The sequence below is a fragment of the Tachysurus fulvidraco genome, chromosome 5, assembly GCF_022655615.1.
Source record: "Tachysurus fulvidraco isolate hzauxx_2018 chromosome 5, HZAU_PFXX_2.0, whole genome shotgun sequence".
In the NCBI taxonomy this organism is placed as follows: domain Eukaryota; kingdom Metazoa; phylum Chordata; class Actinopteri; order Siluriformes; family Bagridae; genus Tachysurus; species Tachysurus fulvidraco.
The window spans coordinates 11,354,535-11,369,350 of NC_062522.1; the positions used below are offsets into that span (position 1 = coordinate 11,354,535).

Sequence of the window (14,816 nt, forward strand, 5' to 3'; positions counted from 1 at the left end):
ATGGAGGCACAGCACATTATTTTGCCATTAGAAAGTCATTCTTGCTTTTCAGACCAAGATGAATAGCTTCAGTAATGGCAAAATATATCAGCTTCCATTTCAGGCTAAATAGGATTTTTGTTCAGAAGCCACAACACTAATCACCCAGAGCATAGAACATGCTATAAGAGTTATTAAGACTGATGTACAGTCTTGTAAATGTGCCAGAAACTGTTCTTTAGACAAAATTCATAGAATAATCATTATCTGGTTTCTACAAGAACATTTTCAATGATGGATTAAAAAAAAAAAAAATAGACAAAATGTTGTTTATAAAAACTTTCCTATTATCACTGTATGCATTATGTGAAAGGATTTGAGGTCAAAACAAAAACCTGAATCAGGTTTATTACAGGACTATAAATTGTTATTTATGAAATCAAAACCTTTCTACTATGACTTTGCACTTAAAATTTTTCATTTTTGAAACATATAGGCTTACTATTTATATTTCACTGGAATTTATGTCCCCACTATTTGATTTGGCTTAGTACTTAATGTTTATTCAATAAGTTTTATACCTTTACTACTTTATGGTGGTTTAACAAAAGTCAGTATACATTACATTTGGCAGATGCCTCCATCTGGAGCTACTTACATTTTATGCAACTGAGCAAGAAGGGCCTTGCTCAGGGGCCCAGCAGTGGCTACTTGGTGGACCTGCGATTCCATCTCACAGCCTTTTAATCGGTAGTCCAACACCTTAACCACTAGGTTACCACATCCCAAAGATTAAGTTTTAGTTATTACTGCAGTGGATGCCCACCAAATTTTCAAAAGTTCGTGCAAGAAGATGTTTAGGTCTTTTGTTTAGCTTAAAGTCATATTTAATTGGATAATTGTTGATATTTATTTCAGTGAATTCATCTCAGGATCAATGGATGTGAGCTGGGAATAATCCCTGAATGGGATGCCAGTTCATAATAAAGCACCATGCACATTCACACACTCCTTCACATATACAGTAGGGTACATTTTAAGTCAGGCAACCAACCGGCATATTTTTTGAAAGTGGAAGGAACTTGGAGGTTCTGAAGCGTTTCCAAGTTATATTCCCACCTTACTCCCAGATAAAATGTCAGATAGATAAAATCCAAGTGGACATGGAGGGAAAATACAATACTCTATACAGGCAGTAACCCTGACCCTGTTGCTGAAGAGAAATGAGTGTTTCTTTTTAGGTCACATTTGTTGAGTGTACCGTTTCTGTAGAAACATTACGCTTAGAAAATGCAGGGCACCCAAAAATCAAAATAGGCCAGTGGTCTGAATTGGCTAGATTTTAGCTTCGTTGTCTTATCCACAGTCTTCTATGTAATATTACTTACCCTTATCTCCTGTTTGAGGGTTATTCATAATATAACATTCATAACACTTGTCATGCAAGTGCCTTCAGTTGCCTTGGTGACTGCATGCAATAATGTATTCACATGAAATTTAGATTGTCATATTTAATCTTTCTTGCAGTTGGACTCATCTCGTATACTCTTACTATATGAGTATTCACAGCACAGGCCAAATTCAGTAAGAACATTTTTTAAAGAGATGCCGTCATGTGCAGACACAAAAAGCTCGGTCCTGTCTGAAACACACAGCATAGTCATTTTTAGATGACAAAAGGCACACCATATCTCTTTTTTTAAAAACAGAGTCACTTCAGGCAGAGGCATGAAAGAAATCTACTTTGTGAGAGGCCATATGGGCTTTATTTGGTGCCTGAAGGTACACTTGTGTTATGTACCCTGTTCATGTGGCAACCTTGGTTATCCTCATTGCTCGCCCCAGGCCATCATTACCAGATGAGACTTAGTGTCCACTATAAACATATGAATGTGTCTCAGCGTTTGCAGTACTTCAATAGAAGCCATGTTGATGTTACGTCCCAGAAATGCAGAACCAGGGGGACAGTTGCTCCACTTTTTCCCTATGCAACCTTTATTAATTTATTTCTCTTTTATTTGTGCCGTTTTTGGACCGAATTGTACCTTTGTAGCTGAATTCCATTTTCACGAATGGTTTATTGGAAATAACAGATGTCTGTATTGTTTTTATAGCCATATATCAGTTATGAATTCATTCGAATTTGCCCACACAGCTTGTGTTTCATTATTGCCTCTCTGGCAAATTGTTAAAAGACAGCACTGATGTTTGAATCTGATATGCAAATCTTTTGTATATTACAAACATACAGTAAATGTAAATTGGATTTATTCTCTTTTCCATCTCTCATTATGAAAGAGTCTCTCATTTTGAGACAAGACTGAAGGGTAGCTTTAAGAGTACTGGCTCTGATTTCCATTTATGTTTTTTTTTCCTCTGCAGAAGCTGCAATTTCACCAATCTTAATCTCTCTGCCTGTCTAAAAGTTAGGTGTTTTTTTTTCTTCGTCTTTATTTTTTTATTAGAACGCCCATTGTGACTTGGGAATCTTTAAAATGCAGTCAGAGCCTCAGGTATGGAAAACCAACTGGCATTTGGAGGCCATCCTAAAAACTGTATTAGCACTCTCACTGAAACATTTCAAGGAGACTGTTAAATATAAATACATGAAACTAATGTCTTTCCTTACTGTCAACATAAAGGGATGCATGATATAAATATAAAAAAATTAATTGTATTTTTGTTTCCCTGTCTTTACAGTTCTAATGGATTTTATTTTTAAAATTTTTTTGCTCACTGTGGCATTACAAGTTGGGAGTCCATATCTTGGCAATAATTTTTGTACTGACATAAAATTTTGTGCATCTTGGGCAGCAAAACATATGTTTATCATGTATGGCATTTGGCAGATGGCCTCATCCAGTGGAACTTATATTCATACAACTGAACAATTGCAGATCCCTAGGCCTTGCTCAAGGTCCCATGAGTAGCAGATGGGCAATGGTAGGATTGAACTTACAGCCTTCTGGTTAGTCCAAAGGCTTATCCATTGAGGTACTACTTGATTATACCAGAGTACTTTTAAATAATTTGCACTGCTTGGTTTTGAAACCGGAAATCAGTCCTCCATACCCACACCAAATTTGGTATATATTGCTACAGGACCTTTATTTTTATTTGCAACAGCTGTTGAAGCAATATGTTGGAAAGTCAGATGTCCTTTGGCTAAGAAAATGAATTAAAAATAACACTATCTTCATTATCATCATCTTCATTATCATCTTCATCATCAACAGCAGCAGCAGCATCATCATCAGCATCATCATCATCATCTTTATCAGCAGCAACATCATCATCAGCACTAATTATTACCCTTCACATAGATTCAGTACAACACATAGTGCTAGGATCCCTTGAAGTTATGATTTTACAGCAGCTGAATGTTATTACTTTGTAAGGCATATGAATCCTCTGAATTGATGGAACAAAAATAGCATGTGCTTTAGGCCTTGGATTTGGGTTTTTCAGGACACATCTACAAATAGCTACATCTCTAAGGCAGGGTGTCTCTAGCATCATTCACATAACCTTCTTTATCCCTACAATGAAGTTTAAAGGGATTTTCTACGATCGCATCTCATTGCTATGACTCACTGTCTTTCTGAAGGCATGTTCAGATCCATTGACTGAGATCCATGTTATAGGAACAGCTGTCTTTGCTCTTGCTGTGTGTCCTGTGGTATGTCTTCCTGTTCTGGATTAATATCACACTAAGACCCCAGCTATGTTATTAGGGGCTGATTTGAAGTAACGATGTCCTGAGGGTGTGTGGAAAATGAACACCATTGACAAACACATAAACTGCAAAGAAAACCAGAGTTTTATTGCTCATTTGCACTGGTTATAGCCTGTGTTAATCTCCTTTATCCCTTATTAAATGTACAATGCCAATACACTGGTGGATAGTGTATACGAACTGGAGTAACACTATGTATCTAATAGTAATACTGTGTAATTTGATTAACAATATGTAACAATATATAAAAATACAAATCATACCGTTTATTACTGTAGCAATAATCCATATGTCCAAACTTTACACTTTTATTGTTATGTTTTACACTGATCTGGAGAAATCAGTATGTTATAATCCAGACAAGCCGACAGTGCCTGCATTGTTTAGCATATTTGGGATTTGTATTGTGAATTAAACTGAATGTTATTTTATTATGTTTTCATTATTGTGTCTTTTGTCAATATCTGTATGTACAAGAACATATCATGATCATCCAACTTAAGTACCAATAAACTCAAAATTCAATTTAATTCAATTTTATTTCTATATTGCATTAAATAATGTACATTATCAAAAAGTAGCTTTAAGTTCAGTATATAAACTATACATTTTCATTTTATCCCTAATTATCAAGCCAGAGGCAACAGAGGCAAAGAAAAGCTCCCTGAGAACCATCCTCAAAAATACCCTCACGTTTTTTTTTTTTACCTCATCCGTTACCTAAGTTTTCTGCATGTAACATGTTGAGGTTTATTTTGCAATTATTTAACTGTAGCTCTCAAGGGCAGTTATTTTCTGAAGAAGACTCCAGCGACTCCACATTGTAAAAGATCAGAGCCAAAGCTACTGTATATCTTTATGTTTTCTGACATTCCGTAAATTCCGCAGGATGGAAGGTAACAGGATATCCTGCAAATAAAATAGACATTAAAAACAGAACCTGGAGAAGTAACTAACTATAACAAAAGTGATAACATATGTGGAACTCAGAGGACATAAAGGATAAAAAAGTGTGACAAGCGGTTGTCCAGTAAATAAAAAACTGTTAGCGTTGACAGATTGTTGTGGCAAAAGAGGAGTAAATTATAAATTATTTATTCAGTTAACTGGATGTTCTGCATCACACCACCGGTTATATGACGTAACAAAAGTTAATAAAACTTTTTTGACTTATTTGAAATAAGTCAACTTATTAGTTGTTCTGCATCACATGCCACCCCAACAATTAGACCTTTCACTGTACCTGATGGTTGTGTTTTTAAACCCTTGACAGATATTTCATTAGAATTTTCAGGACTATGATCTGCTGTGAGATCTGAACTAAGCTGCAAAATTGAGAGTAATCTGCTGTTTAAATCTGAATGTTACAGGCTCACGTGGCTTCCAGGGGCAGCATCTGGTGGTCATCATGTCAGGACTGAGATTGGAGGCATGGATGACCTAATTAGACATCTAATCAGAGCCTAGTGGATTTGGATAGGAGGCTGAAGATGTGGCAGGTCAACAAGAGTGAATACACATAAAGGAGCTGGACGGCTATCCTTACCCATCAGTATTAATCTACAGAGGCTTTGTCCGGATCTGCCTGGGCTCAAAATCTGAGTGCAGGCTTCAGAAAATACTAAAGGACATCCCATCTCTACTTTGGTAAGTGACTGGAATAGCAAGAGGATTGCTGTGGGCCTGCTGCTATGGTTTTCTGCAGTCATCATGATGAGTCCAGTTTCAGTTACCTCATATTTCATTAAAAAAAATAATCATTCGCTTCACTGATGATCCAAGTTTCAACCTACATAATTAACTCAAATGAAAAAAATATGAAAGGTTGCATGTAGAACCAGTTATTTTAAATTCTGACCTTTCTTTGACTACAAAGAAGAAAGAACTGTCCATCAGTTATAATGTGGAGCTGTTTATTATAAGAGAATTTACTGTAAGGTCTGGTTTGCACTAGATATCTGGAGATTGCAACATTTATTCTAGCACATGCTTGCTTCTTATTTGGCAGTGCTTTTCTTAAATGTCATTTTTGTTGATATCTGGCGGTGCAGCTGGCTGAAAGGGAAACGATTTGAGTGAATCTAGATGCTTCTAGGCAGTTTCACTGCTTTTGGTGCTTTTTACATTTTGCCTCAGGTGTTAAACAACATGAGCAGAGACAATTTAGAGCATGACTAATGTTTGCCATGGTAGTGCGTTCAATTTTACTGAGATGATGAACATTGCTGTCTCAAAAAAAAAAAAAAAATGAAAGATAGCAGTTGGCTGCCTCTCTTGTTAAATGTTATGGATGGAACTGGAACAGATCTGTTTGATCTCCATAAGCGAAAGGGGCTGTAATGGACGGTCTCGGGAACATGTCTTACTCTGAGCATTTTGACCAGGTGTTCTCATTAACACTTTCTCCTCAGGCCTCAGGGGTGAGAGAGGTGGGTAAGGACAGTATTTACACAGTCCTCTCATCTCACAAACAGGCAGAAATATTTACAATGGAACATTCCTTGCTTTGGTGAAATTGGTGTACTTACTGTAAGAAAATGTCTGTAATGTTTGGTTTAATGTACATTTCTGTTTAATTCCTGGCTGTTTGACAGGCGGGTTTGTGAGCCGAGTCATTTATTATACTAGAGCTTAATTTTCCTGAGTGATGGAAGTGTGAATCGGTATGCTGACTCTTGAGTGTCACATTTTAATTGTAATTCAAAAGAGCCCGTACTCTATTGAGCTAGTATCCATGTCTGTTTCTCTCTCTCTCTCTCTCTCTCTCTCTCTCTCTCTCTCTCTCTCTCTCTCTCTCTCTCTCTCTCTCTCTCTCACTCTCATTTTTCTTTTCACCATCCTCTCTTCACTCTGGACAATATTACTGATAATACGCTGATATTCCTGTATGCACAATTAGCAAGGCTTGTTCCCATGGAGATATATACAGTAGAAAGTGGTGGCCCAGTGGTTAAAGGCTACTGATCGGAAGACCGGGAATTAAAATCCCAGCACTACCTTCTTTAAGTCAATACAAACTGAGTGTGTCTTACCTATTTCTCCAGATTTCACCGCACCCTTTTTTTACAGGGGGAACGTGCAAGCTGGATTGGATGAGATAAGTTGTCCATAGGTGTAAATAATTGTATGAAAGTGTGTATGCATGGGACCTTTGATGGACTGACATCCCAATAATGGTGAACATTCACGCCCTACCTTGTGTTTCTGGAACCACAGCAATGTTTACTGAAGTTTTAAATTTTAATCACTTTACCCCAGAAACCTGGCAAATACTGGTGGGAAAATATCAGTGATAGAAATAGCAGCATATTTGTTAAATCGTTTGTACCTGCATACATTGCTTAAATAACCTTTTTTTTTAACCCAGAACGAATTAATAAATACAGCAAAAGCATCACCCTGCAAATCACATTTTCTTAGTCTCAAACTTCATATTTGAGTCCTCACACACACTCACAACTTTTATATCCGATCACTCCCTCACACCCATTACAACTAACCACTAACTCACATTCACAACCTTCGTAACTGACAGCTCACTTATACCCGCAACCTTCATAACTAACCACTCTCTCATATCCATATAATTCATAACATTGACCATGCCTCACACCCATAACCTTTGTAACTGACCATTTTCTCTCACACCTACAACCTTCATATCTTATCACACTTCCTGAAAACTTCTGAATGTCCTTTATGGACATGCTATTTCTTTTTCTTTTTTCTTTTTTTAAATAATCCAACAAACCCTAAATAGTTTGCATTTTATTCATATCTTTATCTTATTTAAATCTCTATTTCTGTATCTGAACTCATTATGAGTGAGTATTTGTATTTGTTTAGATCTCTAATCTGGTGATGACATTAGCAGTAAGATGTGTTGGACAATATGTAAAAGCCAAAATCTTCTGAAATAAGACACCTGAAATTCGTTTATTCTTTACTATATCATATTTTTGGAAAATAATCAAAATCGAGGTGTTAAAAATAACTCTGTATCACGTCAAACGTCATCACACCACTCCACACAGATGCTCTATTCCTTACATAGCCTTCATTAATATAATGCACCAAAGAATCACATCAATAATTCTGCATCTCCTGAAAGCATTCTATCAGAGATCCTTGACATCTCCCTCCACAGAGAGCCCTCTAACTAAGACATATGACTGAAGCTCAGAGATTGGTCAATTTAATCATTGGAGAAATTGCACAGAGATGCCTGGCTCTTATTGAACACATCTGTTCAGTTTCACCTTGCTCATTCCTCTAGCTTGTTGAGGTTTTACTTTGCTCCAGATTGTTAAATATTGCCTGCATATTTATTTAGTCAAAAAGATCCAGCTTTATTTTTTTCCCTTTCACATTCATTTAGATAGAAATAAAAGATTCATAAAGCAAGAGAAAGAGTAGAAGGTGTGTTATAATCAGGAAAAGTGCAGATTCTAGCAAATTATTTTTCACTTTAAAGAGCGTTGTAAGCCTTCTTACATAAGCTCTCTTCATGAAGTTCTTTTCATGTTCGTTACACTGATCTACAGAGAATTCTACAGAGAAATCTCAGGCCTTATTAACTTTTTCTACGCTCAGTTCCCCATATTCACTCAGATTAGAACTCAGATTCCTTGCTGTGACATTCTGCAGATTTTATGAGTGTGTGTGTGTGTGTGTGTGTGTGTGTGTGTGTGTGTGTGTGTGTGTGTGTGTGTGTGTGTGTGTGTGTGTGTGTGTGTGTGTGTGTGTGTGTGTGTGTGTGTGGGTTTGGGATCGTATTTCCAGCATGACTACATATTTACAAAGACACATTTCATCCAGGAATGCTTGTTCCACAAACATATTTCATTGTCATGGACACATTGCATCGTTGTCTGGGAAAACCATCAGTCGTTTCTTTCTCTTTCTGAACATAATTATCTCTAAAACCTCTAGAAGAAAACTGATTACCCAGTTCTTATTCCTACTCATAATGGCTGACAAATCTTTTATTCACGGCCAATAAAGCAACCCAGAACCGGGTTGAAATTAGCACATCTTAAAACACTGAGGCTACTAATAAACGATGTTAAACCTAATTCAGAGTAGCTTTAGGATCTGCTCATTTCTACTCAGCTCAGGGTGCCTTTAATAGCAATGAATTAAAGATGTGTCAGCTATTATGATCAGGAATAAGGACTATATTATCAGTTTCCATGTAAAGGTCAGAATTAGGGTAATTATGGTCCGAAAGATGTCTGAAACTACTGTCCACCAGTTAGCCAAGACGGAGATGCCGTTTGACTCATGCTAATAGATCAGACCAGAATATCTCCGTCTGTGATTTTATGTAGATCAATGGGCCTTGTTGCCATGGCAACAGCGACAGATGGCGCATAGCTACGCTGCGGTAAAGCCAAGAGGAGAGAAAGTCTGGAGTCTCTGAAGAGAGAACGTGGTAGGTGGTGTAAGCTGGTTCATCTAATCGCTCCTTCTATCTGACACCCGCTCACTGTCTCTGTGTCAGCAGGAGCCTTTTGGTGAAGCCGTCATAAAGAATTTGCTGCTTATTTAACATGCCTGTGATGCTGATTAGATCTCTAGAATATACCTAGGTATGTGAATATCATACTTTATTTTTTGTTCAAAAATAAGTATCACAGTATCAAACAGCAAGCCTTATAGTTGTAAGCCGATTAGTTGTAACTTAGAAATGCAGCTGTGACATGAGTGTACAGATAATTGGCATGCGGTGTGTGATGAAAACCTGACTCCTATCATTCATCCTTTTTTAAGCTTTATTACGCTGAAATCCTTTAAAATACAAACTTGGAAACTAGATTTAATTGGTATTTTAGATGTTACAGGTCCAGAGGATTTTTTATGTAGGGGGCAATACACCACTATGTTATCTTCAAGAAAAGTGGAATTCATGCAATTTGATTTTCTTCTATTTACAAAAATGTAATTGCCAAGACTTAATGCAACATTTATAAGCTTTTCCTCCTGGTGAATGATGTCAATCTGAAAGTGAAATGGCAACAAATTATGGAGCTGTTTGTGGCTGAGTGCATCGGGACTACAACTCGGCTAACTCCACAACATCTAGTGAGAATTTGAACAGAATTCACTACATCCATTCTATGCTCAATTTGCAACACATATAATTCTAACATTGGCAGAATAAATGCAAAAGCAAATGACTGTATGATTCAACACATAAAATAAAGCAATAAGCCACAAAAGGGTACTGAAAAGGAAGCCACACTGTGCATTACAGTGAATTTATTTTCCTAAAAAAAGAGAGAGAGATTATCGCAAACAACACTCGGTATTTTGGGATTGGTAGTTTCTCAGTGGAGCAGCATTCCTGCCTCTATGCTCCAGGTTCGATCCGGAGCTCATGTTACAGTCTGTGGATGTGCTTCCTGTGTCTATGTGGGGTTTTCTGTGGTTCTCCAGATGTCACCCACCTTCCAAATACATGGGAGTATGTGGATTGGCTAAAGATAAATTGTGCCTAGGTGTGACTGAGCATGTGACTGTGTGCATGCATGGTACATTGTAATCTACTGGTATCCCTTCCAGGGTGTATTCTGGTCTTATGCCCAGTGTTCCCAGGAACAGGATTTGGATCCATGGCAAAAGTTCCTGAAAATGAATGGATAAATGTCAATTGTGCAACATATACTGTAGCTGTTACCTCGATTTATATCAGTTGTATTTTATTTGTATTTTTGTCATTTTAGCTTGTCTTAACAGTTAGACTGATAAAAATTTGACCTGTAGTAACAAATCAATGAGTTATGACTATAACATGAATAAAATGTTTTTGTTTGTTTCCTTGGCCAATTTCTGTGAAATAATAGGAACGTTACAGACATCACCCTCTTGTTGATTATTACAGACATTAAGTTAATGTTCCCAGCTTCATGGTAAGAGAAACTAAAATACAAATCTGAAGCACAGTAAATGGGCATAATCAGGAACATAGGCATGCATACTCAATTATTCATTCAGTTCCATTCATTTAAATTAAAAAACATGTTTTAACAAATACTCTACATTTGGAAAAAAAACCTACGTGAACATAAAAGCTCTAGAACTCTTGAAGAACCTGCTTAAAAAAAAAAGAGGTGTGTGTTCACTTTATAAAGAAGATAAATTCTATGTGACTGTGTTCCCCTTGTTACGCACAGTTTGAGAATAGTTCCCAGCAATGTCTTAAATGATTTATTAAATGGTGCTACAGCACACTGATGGCCTCTTACACCTCTGGTACACTCCTTTAGCACTCCTGTTAAGTGAGAGGAGAACTTGCTGACTTAAGCTTTACCTCAGCACTGCTGAGTTCTCGATCTGATTGGTCAGAGGGTGTTGATATAGTTCCGATTACAGGAGCTCCAACTAGTTATGGTTTCAAGGCAAATCACTTATATTATTGTGTTTATTTAAATACACTGAAATGTAAATGGTGAACGCTTGAAATAAATAGTTCTTTAAGTTTTCAGGTTAGAGGACCGTGTGCTTTCTGGTTTTGTGGTAACATGAAAAGCTGCATTTTTGTCTTAACTGAACAAGATAGAGATTGAGAGAGAGAGAGACTGAGAGAGAGAGAGAGAGAGAGAGAGAGAGAGAGAGAGAGAGAGAGAGAGAGATATTGAGAGACACTGGTTTAGAAATGACTGTTTTAGCTACTATAATGTAAAGAGAAAGCGACATAATTCACAGATTCCCCAACATATTAAGTAACAATAAATGAATAAAAAGTGCTCGTTGGCTAAACCTGTGGTATAAAAGGTACAAAAAAAATCAAGACACACTCTTATAGTAAAATAATTCAATTCATGGTGGTAACTTTTCTTGTGGCTGCGTCATACCACCATGTTTTATCCTTAACACCACATATTCACAAACCTGGGAAAAACAATTGCAATGCACATATTAATGTTTTTCCAGTTCTGTCACACACACTTTCTACTCAGAAATGAATATTTATTAGCTGATTAGTTAATAGTTAAACACTAGGTGTGTTCCAAATAGCATACTTCTACGCACTATTCTACGCTATTTTCTAATATAAATTAGTTAGTAGTGTGTTCACACTGAAAATTTCAACAAGAAGTACACACCACGTACATTGATGATGCAAGTATTCAATTGAAATAATGAAGTGCAGTATGCTGAAACTTCATGAACTCAATGCTTGTGGCTTTGCTTAACTATCAGCAGAGAGGCAAGCTACCAAGCATTGATGGATGAGATAAAAGATTTGCAGGATTGTTGTCAGGTGTCATGACGCGGGGCAAGGAAGCGGACCCAAAAGCAGGATAGCCAAAACAAACATGGTTTAATAACAAAGGAAACACTAAACAGGACACGGACTCAAGACAAGACAAGAGTAGATTCCGCGCTGCCATGAGTCATGACAGTACACCCCCCCCCACCCCCCACCCTACCGAGGCACGGCTCCCGAAGCGCCTAATCCTGAAAAGGTCCGGGAGAGGGGGGCGAGGCACACGGCGAGGTAGATGGGGAAGCAAGGACCATGGCGAAGGCAGGTGGGGGGAGCAAGGCACACGGCGGCAGGTGGGGGGAGCAAGGCACACGGAGAGGCAGGTGGGGGGAGCAAGGCACACGGCGAGACAGGTGGGGGGAGCAAGGCACACGGCGAGACAGGTGGGGGGAGCAAGGCACATGGCGAGACAGGTGGGGGGAGCAAGGCACACGGAGAGGCAGGTGGGGGGAGCAAGGCACACGGCGAGACAGGTGGGGGGAGCAAGGCACACGGCGGCGCAGCTAGAGAGGAACGAGTGACGTCCACAGCCAAGCAGGGGGGACGAGCAACGTCCACAGCCGAGCAGGGGGAACGAGCGACGTCCACAGCCAAGCAGGGGGAACGAGCGACGTCCACAGCCGAGCTGCCGGGCCGAGTGCTATTCTCCATAGAACAGAAAATCCATAGGGGCAAAGAATGCGGGCCTGCAACACTCCACAGGAACAGGAAGTGGGGCGACGTCCTCCACGGAAACAAAATGTGAAGCGACGCCCCCCACCGGACAAATGCGGGGCGATGTCACAATACACCGAAAAAACAAAAACAAAACTCAGGCTGGCGACATGGCCCGCAACCCGGAAGTGAGGCGGAATCTTCTGTCATGACGCGGGGCAAGGAAGCGGACCCAAACGCAGGATAACCAAAACAAGCAGGGTTTAATAACAAAGGAAATACTAAACAGGACACGGACTCAAGACAAGACAAGACAACAGTAGATTCCGCGCTGCCATCAGCAATGCAGCACACTTAAATACAAAAGACAATCAGATACAATTAGGAACGGATGTGGAAACAGGGAGGAACAGACGAGGGCAGGGCAAACATGTGACGAAGAACATAAACAAACAAGTGCACGTGGCCAAAGTCCGGGCTGAGTCATGACATCAGGAGCTTGCACAATTCCCTGCCAGTCCACTTATTGTTTCTATGTGGGCAGTGCTACACCCTTACCTGTCCTTGTTTGTCCTGATTAGTTGCCTTATATATGCCTGTCTTGTTCTCTTTGTTTTTATAAGACATTGTTGTTATTATCGTATCTGTTAATGCTGTCATGTGCGAGCCATAAAATGTTGTCATGTCCAGGTTATGTTTTGTTTATTACTTATGGTTTTCATGTTAAGGTTTTGTTATGTTAAACGTAAGGTTTTTTTTTGTCCAATCCTCGCCATCTGCAGCGTATGTCCGCAAAGGTTACAATTGTTGACAATGCTCCAGTAGACAAGACATTTTATAAATGTCTTTTAATTAAGCCTACACTGTGTGATTTATCTGTCAACATTATAAAAATTCACCATATTGTAATTGACAGGATACAATAATATTCCAGTTAGTATAAAATGTGTGTTTCATGTGAGATGACACTAACCTAAAATTCATACACTAGAAGTTAGAGTACATAGTGTAAGTGAACATTGTGTAGTACGTCATTTGGACACAGCTTCTAACATATGCAGGACATGAGGTACTCCAGAACCGGGGTTGGGATCCTGTACTTTACATAACCTTCATCATATTCATTACTCCCCAAAGGAATAAGTGGCCATCTTGTTCAAGATTTATATTACGTTTTATCACCCAAATGAGCAAATGTTCCAGTACTACACATCATATTCAAAAGCTGTGTAATTTTATACAAGGTTGACCTTATGTGTTATCTGTTGCTTCTTCACAGCTGAACTAATCAGAGTAGATATTTCATTTGGCATGCGCACTTGCTTTTCAATAGGCCAGTGCTGTTATCTGAAAGAAACAACTCACATCTGATCATTAAACAATAACCAAAGAGTAGAGAGACTGTGGCTTTCTCAAACACCTCAGAGACTAGAGTATTGCTTTGCCAGAGAGAAGTGCCCTGGCACACAGACAAATGATTAACAAGTCTACCCCAGCCTGTCTTGATAAGCCAAGAGATGTAATGAGACACTGAACGCAATTTTTTTCTTATAAGTAAAATGGTCCTCTCCAATAATAGACAGACCTGCAAACCTGTACACATTTTCCATAGGATATCTACTTTTTAAGATCAGAATATGCAGATTCTTGCTGGAAGATTATTTGACATATGAATCTGTAATGAATGACATCTTTGTCAGGTGTTTTGAAGTCCACCGGTGTGTCGGATTCTATAAAATATCTATTGTGACATATTGCTACTAATTAGATAAAAAAAAAAGTATTAAAACATTTATAAACAAGGTTCTTTATAATAACAACATTAGACTGAACCTGGAACTGACCTCAGAGTAACATATCTTTTGAATATCGTGTTGGATTACAGAATAACTTCTTACATCTTTCTTGCTATGGTCCACTTTACAGTATACACCAACAATGATACAAATAATATTAAATAAATGATGTTTTCACACTGTACATCTTAATGTTAAAATACAGACAATATTTAATATGCTGCTTGTTCTGGATGTCTATAAACCCTTTTTTACTGTGAAGCTTGAAATTGAAAAACAATTCCCACTTTTTGCTCTGTTTACCAATTCAACATTTGAATAAGCTTCCAGACTTCAATCCTAAATAGATTTATATACTAGACACCCATGAGCAGATGAG

General features: G+C 38.2%; 1 protein-coding gene across 2 annotated transcripts in view; it reads left to right on the top strand.

The window, feature by feature from the left end:
* lrrc7 (leucine rich repeat containing 7) overlaps window positions 1-14,816 on the top strand; it is a 124,657-nt gene that overhangs the window by 15,047 nt on the left and 94,794 nt on the right. For both annotated transcript variants that reach the window (XM_027147327.2, XM_047814281.1), the window contains exon 2: window positions 5,086-5,362. The gene's annotated coding sequence lies outside the window, so the exon portion shown is untranslated. The remainder of the gene's footprint in view (window positions 1-5,085; window positions 5,363-14,816) is intronic.